Raw genomic sequence first — 16,428 nt, forward strand, 5'->3', positions numbered from 1 at the left:
CAAGTCCCAAACTCCTTGAAATCAACTCCAAAGATCATAAATGATCTGATAAAGGATCAACAAGTTTTAAGAAATTTTTGGGATTTTAATTATTTTTTAATTAATTAAATTAACTAATTGTTAACTTTCACTAAAAGTCAAATTAAAGTTAAATCAAAGGTTTTGATGATAGGGATTTTATTTTTCCTAGATAAAAATTTATGTTTTTTGCTGACATTTGCAAAGAGGATGTACCTTGGTGTATGCTTTTTGCTGATGCCAAATGTTGGCCTTTAAAAGAGAAGTATAATACTAAGTTAAGTGTGGCAGAGATGAGGATGCTCAGGTGGATGAGTGGCTTTACCCTTAGAGATAGGATACGAAATGAGCATATATGTGAAAGGTTGGAGTAGCTCCAGTAGAAGATAAGATTAGAGAAAGTCGCCTTAGATGGTTTGGTCACATAAAACGGCGGCCTTGTGATGACCCGGTTAGGAGAGTAAAGGTATTAGATTTGACTTATGTTAAGAAAGGTAGGGGTAGACCTAAAACGACTTGGTTAGAAAATATTAGGAATGACCTTTCTTTATTAGATTTAAACGAGAATTTGACTTTTAATAGGACACAATGGAGAAAAAGGATTCATGTAGCCGACCCCACGTAGTGGGATAAAGTCTTGATGATGTTGTTGTTGTTGTTAGATAAAAAATTATGTTCTAGTCAGTTTAGTATTATTTGTATTTTTTGGATTAAAATTCAATTTAATATGAATTTTTAAATTTTTTAAGTCCTTAAAGGGGCTAAAATTTGACATGCTTAATTTTCTATCTTAATGAGCCCCAAATCCAAGAAAATTTACACTTATGGCATAGGATGTCACTAAGTTTAATTTATTCAAGTTTCACCCCTATTGGGTGTGTATACAATCTCCTAGGAAATTTTTAAGTTGTCTACACACTTAATTATTTTTTTCTAGGTGTCTCTACTGTTCAAATAGGTTTGAAATTTTGTATTACTAACCCTGACATTAGTGCATACACACCATAGAAGTTTTAAAGAATAATACTGAAAAATCTAGAGAGTTATAAATTTCTAAATTTTGGGTCCAAATGGATCCATTGCCTTGAAAATCCACATAATAAAAATCTTCTAGTTTTTTTTTTTTTTTTTTTTTTTGAGAACTACAAATTGCATTAAAAGAAACTAAAGATATTACAAACTAATCAACTAGACAACTATCATATTCCTTCTTCCAAAGACTATAAAAGGAAGAAGGAATATATGAAAAAGAAGTAGAATCAAAGTAAAAACTATTAAGTAAAGCTAGAGTAGTGCACAAATCAGCAGCTTTATTATAATCTCTAGAGGTATGATGAAAGATTACCTTGCTGAAGTCATTTAAGAATGTCATCTTTTCCTAAATCAAGTTATTTTTCGCAAATGTTGATTTCATCATTTAATATTGAAGGAATTTTATCACTTTGTAGTTGTCTCCTTCAATTATGACGCCTTTGCTATCAAACAACCAATCTTGTAAGAATTCTTTCAAAGTAGAAATAGCCTCCAAATCAAGTTGATTAATATCCCAATAAATCTTCGTTTTACCAAAAGCAAGAAGAAGGTGACCTCTAAAGTCTCTAATTATACCTCTAATGCTTGCAATATTATAGTCCATTAAAGAAGCATCCACATTTATCTTTATTCAATCTAGAGGTGGGGGTGCCAACAAGAACCGAACTTCAAGCGGAGAGAAGCACCCCTGTCAACTAGAATCGGATATTTTTTCATAGCAGTGGATAAAATATTTGCATCAATAATTGAAGTAGGTAGAATAGGGTTACCATGTTTGTTGTCATTCCAACATTTCCAAGAGAAAAACTTGACTGTACAGTAGATCTTAACAATATTAAAGTAGTCTTTGGAAAGAGCTCTCAGCTGAGATAAATAATGATCTAAAGATTAGAAGATAGGAATATTGAATCCCCAAGATCTCAGCTTGCAAATGATGTCAATGAGATATTTGTAATAAACAACAATATGCAAACAGTTCTCAACTTCTTAGCAACCTCTAGCACAACGATCACTATGCTGAAGTCTTTTATATTTTAGAAATTCATTGGTAGGTAAGGCGTACCTTCTCATTCTCCACCAAAAAGTTCAACTTTTGGTTTGAGCTTTTAACTTCCTTAACCAATAATAAAAGCCAAATTCTTCATCCTGGTAGTTGTATTTGATGAATTCTGCATAAGACAATGCAGAAATTGATTTCCATAGAGATGGAAAAGAGGCTCCACATTGTCATTATATCCATCATGAATAACACATTGTTGTAAGATAAGAAATACAAGGTCCTCGTTAAAAAATTGATTCAATTCAGATAAATTCTAATGGCCATCTTGAAGAATAAACTACTGCAACATCATGCCGTCTAAGCCAACACAGTCGGCTAACAAAGGCCATTTATTAAATCACCTATCTAATAACCAAATGTCATTCATAACATTGATGCTTTTACCATTTACAATTTTCCATTTAACAATTGGTTTTAAGTAAGAAGCACTATCCAAAAGAATAAACCAAGCAGTCAAATGACCTCTTTTAAACACTCCATTCCAAATGTTCATACCATATTTAGTAGTAATGCATCTATGCAGAAATACATCAATGCATCATATTCTAGGAATCTGACCCTAGAAAAATCACAAAACATGCTTAAGATACCCAAAATCATTTCCCCAATATTTTGACTCTCATTGACCACTAGATTGTGATAAAATTACAAAAAAATGAAATTCAAACAAATGAGGATATCTCAAAATTCAAAATTCAAATCAACTAAATTTTAATTTTAATAAATACTACATTAACTTTATTTTCCAGCAAACCCAAATATATCTAATTTAGTGAAAATTTTGATTTTCTGTGAATTTTGGAAGATTCTAACATTAAAATTAATTATTTTAATCAAATCTAGTCAAATCAGCACTGAAATGGTAGCGATGCATCATATTGTGACATGTGGCAAGCAGGACCCTCCACTTACACATGTATATCGTTAATCAAGACTGCTGATCTGGCCGCAAAATAAATCGACGGCCATGATCATGCCATGTAGGCTCCCATGGTTTGGATCGACACATGCTCAAATCTAGCTGGAGACATAACGTAGTTCTACTGATCCCGCGCCATCCGATCCTGATGGAGAAATGATTGGATGGCTGCGAATGATCAGCCGGTTTTAGCTCAAAGATGAACTAAACCTTAAAATGCTCATATCTCCTAAAATATTTAACAAAATCTAATTAAATTTGAAATGTAGCTAGAGGGCAACATAATCTTGAAATACTTGGAGTTTGGAGACTCCATGCATTGTTAAATTGCTACAATTTTAAATTGAAATTTTACATAAAAATGAAGATATCTTATAATCTAGCTAATGGATTTTTACAATCTTTGACTCCTTTTGCTCCTGTTGATGTCCTCTACAAGTTTTTTGAAGACTTCAGAGGATTTGAATGGCTGGATTGAAAGTTATCATGGAAAGTCCACATTATCTCACTAGAATGCTCTCTCCTAACTAAAATAGTGATTTGAGGCTTGGAAATGATTTACAGAAGCATGGGAAGGCCTTAGAAATGATTGAAGAAGTTGAGGAAGGGTTTAAAAAGGTTGGAGGGTAGAGGAGAGCGAGGAAATGCAAGGGTACGAATGATTCCTCTCGATGAAAGTTTTCCCTATTCAAATCTCTTTGATGAAAATGATGGTTATGATGCTTTAGAACCTTCCCCTGTTGCAGATCTATTTTTATGGATTATGATTTTGATGATAGCAAACACACTTATTTCTCTACGACTGCCTTATCTACTAACATTTCAGGTCCACAAGATCAGACTGTAATTTGAAACCAGCTCATGATTGGGTAGACCCTACTGAGTCAATTTCTTGAGTCTATTGTATTTAGTGTGACTCTTGATGCTATGTAATTTTGCACACACACACCTTAAAAGAATTTCTAACTATTCCCTAGAGTTTACTATTTTTCGTAACATCTTCCGGGATGATATTTAAATCGGCCTGGACGATCGGTTCAAAAATAAAAACCCTAATTAGGGCATCATCCTTATTAAGGAAGCCATCATTAAGATGATCAGCCTGGATGATCCTTGTATCAGCAAGGATGATAGGCTCAATTAAGAAAGAATCAGCCTCCATGATCAATTTAGGTATTCTTTATTTTAGGATATTGGACAGGATGATCTAAACATCGGCCTGGACGATGAAGCATAATTATGCCTAAATTAATCTGGTAATTATGGAAAGTAATTAAGGCTAATTGATACAATCATATCGGTTGGGCCGATCGCTGGATCGGCTAGAACGATGTCCAGGATGATTAACATCGGCCAGTCTCTATTCAAGGCAATGATCAGGACGATTGTACTCGAATTTGAACTAATCAGTCAGGATGATATTGTATCGGCCTCGATGAAGTAAACAATTTTCTTTTGATGGTCCCAAATTGTCCCGACTGATTGAGCATATTTTGTACTGATCGGCCAGGATGATATTCATATCGTCCTAGACGATAAAGGCGTCAAGTTGCATTAATGAGCTCATTTTGAGATCTTCTATTTAAGCTTTTGACAAGACACTTTTGTGAGTGTCTTTAGCAGCCATTGTAGCTTCATTTTTTTGGGTGAAACTTGAAGAGAGAGCTTGAAATGGAGTGAGTAAAGGGTGAAGTTTAAGAGAGGGAGAAGATCCTGTGAAGAGGGACTCAAGGGAGTGTGGAGGGGAATTCCACACAGTTGCTACGACAAGCTTGCACCTTAGTACTGCCATATTCAAGGCTTGTCTTAAGGGAAGTTCACAGAAGAAGAAGATCTCTTTGGTGTCAAAGGACCCGGCGACTCCGTAGCATCGGGGAAGGTGGAAGTGATTTGTAAGGGCTTCTCTGCCTAGCTGTGGGGGCTAAAGGAGAGACACTTAGTTTAGTGCAATACTCGGAGGGTTCCTCCGAGGAGTGGACGTAGGTCAAGGTTTAACCGAACCACTATAAATCTAGTGTGTTCTTTCCTTTATTATTTCTGCATTGTATTTTCTTTGTGGTGAATTTGGTTTGGTTTGAGTTTTGTTTTAAAGATATTTAAAATACCAATTCACCTCTCTCTTAATTAGCCTTGGGCCAGTTCTTAAGGGGCCTAACATCCCTTATGAACTTTTAAGTGGTATGCGAGCGGGATTCATAAAAATAAAGTTTTAAAAACTTTTAAATTTTGATCCATGGCTAATTTTTATAATCGTAATATTATGGAAGGATTTTTAATCACTAGACCACCTTTGTTTGAAAATATTAGTTTTGATTTTTAAAAAATTTGCATGTCTACTTTCTTGCAGTCTATTGATTATCGAATGTGGCATATGATTTTAACTGGTTATTCTTTACCGTCACGTGTTATAGATGGAATTAAAACTGATATTCCTTTTAATCAATGGAATAAGGAAGAATAAATCAATGCTCAATTGAATGAAAAATCATTAAACTGTTTATTTTGTGCTTTAAATTCTGAAGACTTTATGTTAGTTTCCACGTGTACTACTGGTAAGAAAATTTAGGATAAATTACACACTATATACGAAGGCACTAATGAAACCAAGCAATCCAAGTTGAACTTTTTAATGCATGATTATGAATATTTTTGCATGAAACCTTATGAGACGATCTAAGATATGTATACTAGATTTATTCAAATTGTTACATCATTGCATGCTTTAGGTAAAGAGTTTTCAAACCTTGAAAAAGTTAATAAAATTTTATGTTTTCTACTTGATAAGTTTGATGCTAAAGTTGTTGCTATTTATGAATAAAAAATCTTGAATGAATATTCTATTGAAAATTTGATTGGCTCACTCATTGCCTACAAGCAGAGTTTGGGTCAAAGACTTCTGGATGCATGTGAGATGATAGTGCTAAACGCTGAACACTCGGATAAAAGTGGCTTAGTTGGTGACAAAAATGATGACTTATCAAGCGAATTGGAAAGCTCACTAAAACATAAGCATCAACAAAAGTGGAGTAAACGTAAAAATGGTAAGAATGTTAAGATTTCTTCTGATGTTATTTGCTTTGGATGTAATTAAAGCCTGGATATATGAAAAATTAGTGCCCTAATTTGAGAACTCTTCCTGCAAAAGAAAAGGGTAAAGCTAAGTAACTTGTAGAAACGGAAAATAATGAAAAGCAAAAAATCTCCTGGGTAGACCTGGTTTCTGAGGCATCGGACCAGGAGCAGGATGGTGTTTAAAAGCCTTACTTTTTTGTTTTGTGTTATGTTTTATTTTTTTTTTTGTAGTGTTTTCCTTTCTTTTCTTTTTTTCTTTTTCTTCTTGAGTGTTGTTTTTTTTATAGAAAATTTCACTAATCAACACACACATATCACTTTTTTGAAGATCTTTTTTTTTAAATGAAAAGTGTATCTCTTATTTTTTTGAATTCTTAGGTAAGTTGTGGTTGACTTATCTAAAAACAGTCAAAGAAAAAAACTCATGATTTTGACTCTAAATCTCTATTTCCTAAAAAAGGTTATTCTACTTTTGATTTAAAATCTTCATTATGTTTTAAATTGGATTTTGAAACTGAACTTTTTCATCTCCCTACATTTTACCTATTGCATAGGAATCTTTTGCAAGATGTTGAATCTATCTCATAATTTTTTTAATCAAGTAGTCCGATTTGTCAATAGAAAGGGTTTACTTTTACTTTTAAAATTTCAAAAAGGTAGCTTATTTGAAAATTAAATAAATAAATAAAAATTTGCCAATGATGCCAAATAAAAAAAAAGTCCAATGACGCCAAATTAAGAAAGATACACAAAGTGTATCAAAAAGTAAAAGACGCGCAAAGTGCGCCAAAAACCTGACAAGAGGTATAAAATGGGGCCACAAAGAGTATGCTTACTTTTTCCGTGTTTACTTAAAGCTTAAGAAAACCCTTGATATTTTCGTTACTTGATCTTGAAAATCTTATTTTTTTTATTCACCAATTTTTGCATCAAACTTCTATTAGATATATTTTATGAAAGGAGTTTTAAAAAATTAGTATTTCTTTTTTTAATTTATTCCTTGATTTAGATATTGGATTAAAAAGTTTTTGAGCCTTTAAAAGAACCTATGTTTGGATTAACAATTTCTGAATTTCTTACCTTTACTGAATTATGTGTTGTGAATCCATTCCTTACTAAGTTTTTTTATTAAAATTAAGAGGTAACTTTCTCATTTTTTTAAAGATTTTTTTTTGTGCCCCTTCTCTTTTGATATTGTCAAAGGGGAAGAACGTATTGTTGTATTTGCATCTTTTTTTTCTCTTTCAAAAATTAAAAGTAAAAAAAAAATTTGATTTCCCCTATTTTTTAAAGTTTTATTCTACTGAGGGGGAGATTAGGAGAACATGATTTCTTTTTTGCAAATTTAACCTGTAATGTTTGCCATCATCAAAAAGGGGGAGATTGTTGCAGATCTGTTTTCATGGATTATAATTTTGATGATAGCAAACACTCTTATTTCTCTATGACTGTCTTATCTACTAAAATTTTAGGTCCACAAGATCATACTGCAATTTGAAACCAGCTCAAGATTGGGTAGACTAGGTCTGAGTCAGTTTGTACCCCCTTTTCCGTTCTTGAGCCTATTATATTTAGTGTGGCTCTTGATGCTATGTAACGTTGCACACACACACACACCTTAGAAGAATTTCTAACTGTTCCCTAAAGTTTACTATTTTTGGTAACATCGTCCGGGATGATATTTATATCAGCCTGGATGATCGGTTCAAAATTAGAAACCCTAATTAGGGCATCATCCTCATTAAGACAATCATCAATAAGCCGATCGGCCTGGACGATCCTTGTATTAGCCAGGATGATAGGCTCAATTAAGAAAGAATCAGCTTCCATGATTAATTTAGGTATTCTTTTTTTAGGATATCAACCAGGATGATCTAAACATCGGCCTAGATGATGAAGCACAATTATGCCTAAATTAATCTAATAATTATGGAAAGTAATTAAGGCTGATTGATATGATCACATCGGCCAGGTCGATTGCAGGATCGGCCTGGACGATGTCTTGGACGATTAATATTAGCCAGACTCTATTCCAGGCGATGTTCAGGATTATTGTACTCATATTTCAACTAATCGGCCTGGACGATATAACCAATTTTGTTCTGATCATCCCAAATCATCCCGGCTGATTGAGCTTATTATGTACTGATCGGCTAGGATGATATTCATATCATCCTGGATGATAAAGTTGGCAAGTTGCATTAATGAGATCATTTTGAGATCTTTTATTTAAGCTTTTAACAAGGCACTTTGTGAGTGTCTTTGGCAGCCATTATAGCTCATTTGTTTGGGGAAAACTTGAAGACAGAGCTTAAAAGGGAGTTAGGAAAGGGAGAAGTTTGAGAGAGGGAGAAGATCTTGTAAGGGGGGACTCAAGGTTGTGTGGAGGGGGATTCCACAGAGTTGCTTCGGCAAGATTGCACCTTAGTACCATCGGATTCAAGGCTTATCTTGAGGGAAGTTCACATAAGAAGAAGATCTCTTTGGTGTCAAAGGACCCGGTGACTTCGTCGCACCGGGGAAGGTGGAAGTGATTTTATAAGGGCTTCTTCGCCTAGTTGTGGGGGCTAAAGGAGAGACACTTAGTTTAGTGAAATACTCGGAGGGTGCCTCTGAGGAGTGGACGTAGGTCAAGGTTTGATCGAACCACTATAAATCTGGTGTGTTCTTTCCTTTATTATTTCTGCATTATATTTTCTTTGTGGTGAATTTGGTTTGGTTTGAGTTTAGTTTTAAAGATATTTAAAATACCAATTCACCTCTCTCTTAATTAGCCTTGTGCCAGTTCATAAGGGGCAAAATATCACTAATGAACTTTCATCCCCCATAAGCCTTACATTTGTCTCATACCTTTGGAATAGCAGGGGAAAGGAAAGGTTCGATTAGCATGACATAGGTGTCTTTGGGCTTAAGGGAGGGGACCACTACCATTTAAGGCTATATCAGGCCCTGAGCTTGGTTGGGAGCGCTCTAAGTGAGCTTTAGGATTTAAATTGGACCTCCTCACTATAGCCAAAATTAGAGAAAAGTAGTTTAGGGTGTGATTATGAGCTTTTGGAAAGACTTTAGGCCTTGTTGACCATCTTGACTCATCAATTGGTCAAAGTGGGATGAGTTAGCAAGGAGGGGGTGTATGTGTGCTAGTTGAATGAGGTTCAAAGCTTTGAGATGATGTGGTTAGAGTTTGAAGTGGGAATTGATCATTTTAAAAGAAAATTCAAATGCTTGAGTTGAGCATTTGACTGGTCAATAGGCCGTGTTGGCTGGTATGGTAAATTGGAGGGACTGTAGGTGTTTTTAAGTCAAGTGAAATGAACACAAAGGTTTAGAATCAATGCATGGATGAAAGCACAAAGGCTTTGACAAAGAGATCAAAATTGACTTGATCAGAGTCAAGGGGTTTTGAGTCATCACATGAATAAAACATGCCCAAGCCATGGAGTGAAACAAGTTTAAAGGCTTGGTGTGGTTTAGATGAGGCGTATTTGAATGAATGGGAGATATGGCCCACGTTTGCTAGGTTTAACCAAACTTTGACTGAGTTGACCAAGTCATCCATTATTTAAGTCAAAGTGATCAGTCAAGTCCAAATAACTTGATCACATATTTAAGGGAGTTTGAATGAGTTTGAGATTGAATTGAGTGAGCATAATGTTTATGTTTGGGTTGGTCAACTTAGGTTGACTTGGTCAACCAAGTTGACCTAAGGGTAGGAGTTGGGCTCAATAGGTTTTAAATGATATTTGGAGACCAATGGATGTTGTCCCTAGGTCTGGGGAAGTCAATTCAGCCAAAGTGACTGTTTAGACCTTAAAGGGTCTTTTGGGTCAACTTATGTTGACCTAGTCAATCATGTTGACCCATAATCTTGGACAAGGTCTAACAGGTCCCAAGTGATGTTTTAAATGGATTGGGATAGGTTTCAAAGGTTGAACCATGTTGAATTTTTATCAAAAGTCCAAAAATCTCCTTAAAGGGCATTTTGGTCATTTTGACCTCTGGTCAATTCTGGGTCAAAAACAATGCTGAATAATTCTTAACATATCTATATCAAAGGCTTGGAAGTGATAAAAGGGTTTTAAAAGGGGCTTCAAGATCAAATTTCATTAGGTGATAGGTCCAGTTGCATAGGTCATAAATATTTCAAGGTTTTATAACTTTTGGAAATGAGTTTAGTTTATAGGCTTAAAAACATCAGATTGAGCTCAAACTTAGAGAGTTGATCCCATAGACATGTCTTATCAATTTGAAATTGATAGAATCAGAATCATCGGTTAACTGATTAGGTTTTGAAGTATTTAAAAAAAATTTGGGAAAGGCTCTCAGGACCTAAGCCCTTAGCCATGAATTTTGGTCTAGATTGATCTAAGATCTAAATTGATCCTAGGGTTTGGGGAAAAGAAGGATTCTAAGATCTAGAGTCTAGAAGGAATTTAGTATATAGGAAATCCTAGGGTTTAGAGTCTATGAGAGATCAGAGTGATCTCATATAAAATTATGGTCAATAAATGGACCCCTAATATGTGCAGTAGAAGGAACTTCTACTGCACATATTGGTGTTGCCCGAATGAAGATATTAACTTCAATTCTAAGGATATAGAAGACCAAACTTTAATGGATTAAAGCCTGGGTGGACATTAGGGTGGGGTCACATAGGGCATTATTCACCATTAGTGATTATAATTCTAAGGAAAGACATCACCTAACCTAAAGGAAGAGAGAGGAAGAGGGTGCTCGGGTGGTTCCATGAAGAGCGTACTCCACCACTAGAAGGTGAAAGTTAAGATGGTGCCATGAAGGGAGTACTCCACCACTAGAAGGCTAAAGCTAGGATGGTTCCACGAAGGGCGTACTCCATCACCAGAATGTCAAAGTTGGGATGGTGCCCCGAAGGGCATAGTCTACTACTAGAAGGTCAAAGCTAGGATGGTGCCCTAAAGGGCGTACTCCAACACTAGAATGTCAAAGCTAGGATGGTTCCATGAAGGGAGTACTCCACCACTAGAAGGTTAAAGCTATGATGGTGCCATAAAGGGCGTATTCCACAACTAGAAGGTCAAAGCTAGAATGGTGTCACGAAGGGCATAATCCACCACTAGAAGGTCAAAGCTAGTATGGAGCCATGAAGGCTGTACACCAACACTAGAAGGTTAAAGCTAGGATGGTGCCATGAAGGGCATACTCCACCATTAGAAGGTCAAAGCTAGGATGGTGTCATGAAGGGCGTACTCCACCACTAGAAGGTCAAAGCTAGAGCTAGGATGGTGCCATGAAGGGCGTACTCCACCACTACAAGGTCAAAGCTAGGATGGTTCCATAAAGAGTGTACTCCACCATTAGAAGGTCAAAGCTAGGATGGTGCCACAACTAGCTAATCTAATCGCTGGGGAAAAGGGAGGAGCCAATCCTATGGAAATGACGATGAGTTTGAATATTGAGAAGCACAAGAAAATATACTGAATTGACTTAAAATTGGGATAAAAGAGAAAGATAAATTTTATTTATTGATAAATTGAGCTACCTCAAGCATAGTACTTCTTAAGGAAACGCCCATTGATAGGCAACATTGGATAGTTTCCCTCAGAATTAATCAATTTCCATGAACCTCCCTTATAGATCATCTCTAAGGTGGACGATCCAGTCAATATTGATTCAAATTTCCATTGATCTTATGGTGGACTCAAGTTGGTCTCCAAAGGAATATGTCCAAGTCTCCTACTTTCAAATTCCTAAGGTGACACAATTTATCATGAGCTTGAATCATACAAGACTTATGTAACTTCAAATTTTGTTGAGTTTAAAAACAACTTTTTTTGAAGCCTTCGAGATCCTCTAACCAAGGTCGGGCACTCTACTCAGTTGGGACTCAATTTTGAAAATCAATTTCTAGCTATGTAAACACACCTCTTTATGAGAAAAAACTTAGACCCAATATAGAGTGTTATTTTACAGAGTGGATCTTAAAAGAAATGATACATATATTTAAGGACTCGCATATTTCCCTCAAGAATGAGATTCAGGTTCTTATCAGGAGTTGAAGATTCATTCTTTTTATTGAAAATTTCCTCTTAATCATTTGGACCTTATCAGAATGACAAGTGGTAACAAATTTAGAAGTACGGTGAGAAGTAGAGTGACTCCAATTATCCTGAAAAGAGCCAAGGGTCAAGTTTCATAAATTTTGGACTAGGTTCTATCTTGTATAAATTTTGAATTAAAATCAATTTCAAAAATGTTTATGTTGGATAGAGAAATTTAATCTTTTCAATTCTCTTGCATAGAATTTTCTATCTAGTAGATGGTCTATGCACGACAATAAATATATATACAAAATTTTTTAGTGTCAAGCTATTAAAGGTGATCAAGTTTTTTTAGATTCTAATAATTAAAGAAGAAGGAAACATCTTTATCTTTTTTTAGCGCTCTTTATGCATCTTTTGATTTCTCTAGAGCACTTTGAGCTTCTTTTGATTTTGATTTTTTATGCACTTTGTGCGTCTTTTAAATTTTGTTTTCTAACAAGATGCTTCACTTTCTTTAAAACCTTAAAATGATTACTCTTTTTTTATTTTTAACCAGGATTATATCACAAGTATAAGAGAATAAAATGCATTCTCTTATGCAAGGAAGAATAATCCCCAAAATGGACCCAATCTTTTGATAAGAAAATGAGCTTGACTTGGAAAGTCATTAAATTGATTTTAAGCATGCAAAAGACACCTATAAGATAGAAAATTACAAGAAGGTGGAGAAGATTTTTATTTCAAAAACTAACTTAAGCTTGATACAAATTTTAATTAAAAATTAAATTGACCCACTGAAGCGGTAGGAGGGAGGGGCCTTTAAAGATCCAATGGAGTCAATTGCAATTCTTTCCTATTTTTGACTTAAAGTAGAGGTCAATTTACATTAAAAGATGGATCAACTATCTTGAAAAGTTAGACCCAATATACTTGGGAAGTGATATGTTTTCCTTAAAAGTTAGAAGTCTAGGTGGCAAGAGCCTATCAATGTAGAATTATATTTTCACAATCTCTTAGGAGGAAGAGATTGGTATGGGTTCTGTACAATCCCTAACTAGTGATGAATCAATTCAATCTAAAGATATATCATGATAGGAACCATTTAGAAGTTAAATGCAAATGATGTCATTATCTGATAAGATCTCAAATCCATCATTATTCCCCTCCCAAATTACTAGTAACCTAGTAATTATAAGAGTGGAATCCCGGGCAGTTTCAACACCTCCTCTTCTATTGATGGTATAGTGGGGCACATGTAGTAACCTGACCAAACATCATCTAGTAGAGTGGATGGGTCATAATCCTCCATTGGGGGCCTATGGCTTTTTGCTGGTATTTATTCAGTTCTAGCACGATTGATTCTTTTTGTGTAGTAGTCAAGAAGGTGTATTGGGGATCGCTCTCTTATTTTTTCAACCTCCCTCCTTTGAGTAATAGGTGAAGGGTGGAAAAGATTTCCACCAGAGAGTGGGTAGGTTTAAGGATCAACAAGTTCTCGATTAGCCTCAAATTTGACTTGCTTTAAGGCTCCTGACTTAGCAGTCTTTCTAGCCTTAGCAAACTTCTTTCTCACCCTTCAAAGGTAGTTCTTCTTCTTATTTTTGCTGGCAACAGGGGAGCTAGAACTTGACCTAATCTTGGCTTGAGATGGTAACTCTTTCATTATTAATGCTTCCTATTTCTTATCCTCCTAAGTAGAGGGCACAATAGTCAAAGGGGTGACATAAACCTCCATCCTAGAGATAGGGAGTCAAGTCCTGACCCTAAAGGAATCTTAACTAAGGGCCATCCCTTTGTATTCCAGTAGATATATCAATCATTTCTTCTCTGTTGATTGATAACTTGAATTTTTAAAATTCTATTCCAAACTGGATTGAGTTGCTATAGGTAATTCCTTATACTGTCAAGTTTATATCTAGGGAGAAGATGCATTTCCCAGACATTTGAGGGTTTGAATTCTTGGAATTAAGGAAAAGTGGTTTGAATTAGTTAATTTTAGATTCAAATTTGAATTTTGAGCATGATTAATTTTCTGTAAATCTTGAACCTCAACATATTGAGTTTTAACCCAACAAGAGAGTTTATATAATTTATTAGGAAAATTTAAGGAACCTATCTTGACTCTTTTTCTCTACTAATTAACTTGGAGGCAAAATGTCAAAGCCGGGCTTTGACAGAGGTTTCCTCACTCACCTCTCTATTTGATAGGTCTTATCTTCTTGATGTTGGCCAAACTCTCTCAAGAGAGAAATGGGTAGAGGGACCAATGGAAGAAAATGCAATTGAGACTACTAATGAAACAAAATTTCACCATGATTAAAGATAGAGAGAGAGATTTAGTCCCATCGGGCATGTCATTTTTTCTGTTGGTGGAATTTTTGAAAATAAGTTTTAAAAAATATTAGTTTTCTTTAGAAATTTAAAATTGAATTTTAGATCAGAATTTTGAGATTGAATGTAACATTAGAAAAGTCATACCACTTTGAGAAGTTGAAATAAAATTTCAAAATGGGGTTCGAAACTAAAATTAGAAATCCTACTTTGAATATTAGCAGATCCGAGATAGAATCGTATATGACCTTGAAAGGTCAAAATGCAGTTTGATCTAATTTATAGCTATGGTATTCTAAGTAGACTGTCAATAATCTCATGCACAAAACCTTACGAATAAATAAAAAATCTTCCTTAATGAAGAAGATAACACTGTTTAGTAAATATTCGGGCATGATGATAATGATTATTGTTGGTTAAATTTTTCCAAAGAATACCAAATTAGGGTTCAAAATTTTCTTTTGGAAATTTGGAACTAATTTTAGATTTCAATTTTGAAGTCGAACATACCATTAGAGATTATATACCACCTTGAAAGGTGGAGATAAAATCTCTTATTGGGTTCAGATCCAGAATTATAAATTTTTCTCTTAGCCATCATAATTTGAATTAAGGGAGAATCGCATATGACCCCGGGAGGGTCAAGATAAGGTATAATCTAAAATCAAACCATGATAATCAAGGGAAAATGATCATTAGTTTTATATTTGGATTGATGTTAAAACATGATAAATCATTCCAAAGAAAGAGAATATCATATATTAGCAATCATATGATTATGATAATGATGATTGTTATGAATTCAATTTCCCAAAAGAAATATCAACTGTATTTTAAAAATTGGTTTTAAAATTCAGGTGTGTGTGGCTCTAAATCTCCTACGAGCACAAGCCCTCGTAGTTAATTACATCGTAGGAGGATGTTGTATCATATGAAAACTCTCGATTGAAATAGTGTCAAAATTTTGCTAGAAGATTTTCTATGAGTGATATAAAAGAAGGTGAATTTGGAATTCCTAAAGAGAATGGATCAAGATTGAACACATATTAATAGATTCAAGGAATGAAGATTAGGGGACACTTTAAGATTCTAGAACCATCCAGAAGTGTCCCAACCTAATCTAATTATTGGGATTTATATTTTGGACTAAATAATATTTAGTTTGAGTTGAATATTTTATTAAAAATTTGGGATTACATTCCCGGAGGTTTGAATTTTATGATTAAAGATCTGCCCCAAATCCTAAATCTAAATTGGGTATCATACAGTGGTGACTTTAACCTAACTAATGTAATGCAAGATCTGGACTTACCCTAGCTTGGATTAGGGAGCTCGCTAACCACCTAGTCGTTTTTAAATACATGAATCCGGTCATTTTATAATAGAGTGGTAGGGACATTTTTATTTGTGTTTTGGAGCGTTGGGGCAGACATGTAGAGATGGTCCTAAGTGCCCCTTTGGCTTATATTGGGTGAAAATATTATATATTGAGGCAATTAGAATTTAGAATCCTTTAAATAAATTTCTAATATAATGTATGCTAGTTGACAGATCCAAATCATATATGCTTGAAATTTAAAAAAGGTGTAAAAATTATTTTTAGAAGACTAAGCTTCCCTAGGTCCGGCACCTCATCCTCATAGGTCGAATTATCCAAACTTTACCTGCAGATGCGGAAGTGTCTAAAATAAGGAAAGAAGAAGAGCGGTAATATGCATGTGACCCCGGGGGCGATCCCCGAATAATTCCCTAAAGTCATTATATTTCTATGTTGCTTAACTCCAAAATTTTTAAACTTTTGATTATGAGAAGAAAAAATTTTGCACCCTCATGAGCCTTACGTATCTAAACTAAAACAAAACTGACTCATAAATGCCAAAAAAATAAGAAAAGTAAGTGAAAGTTTGTTAAAGATGTTAAGCCCTTATGAACTTAGTCCCAAGCTAACCAAGAGGGGGGCACTACCATACTAA

The sequence above is a fragment of the Dendrobium catenatum genome, unplaced genomic scaffold (genome assembly GCF_001605985.2).
Source record: "Dendrobium catenatum unplaced genomic scaffold, ASM160598v2 fragScaff_scaffold_716, whole genome shotgun sequence".
In the NCBI taxonomy this organism is placed as follows: Eukaryota; Viridiplantae; Streptophyta; class Magnoliopsida; order Asparagales; family Orchidaceae; genus Dendrobium; species Dendrobium catenatum.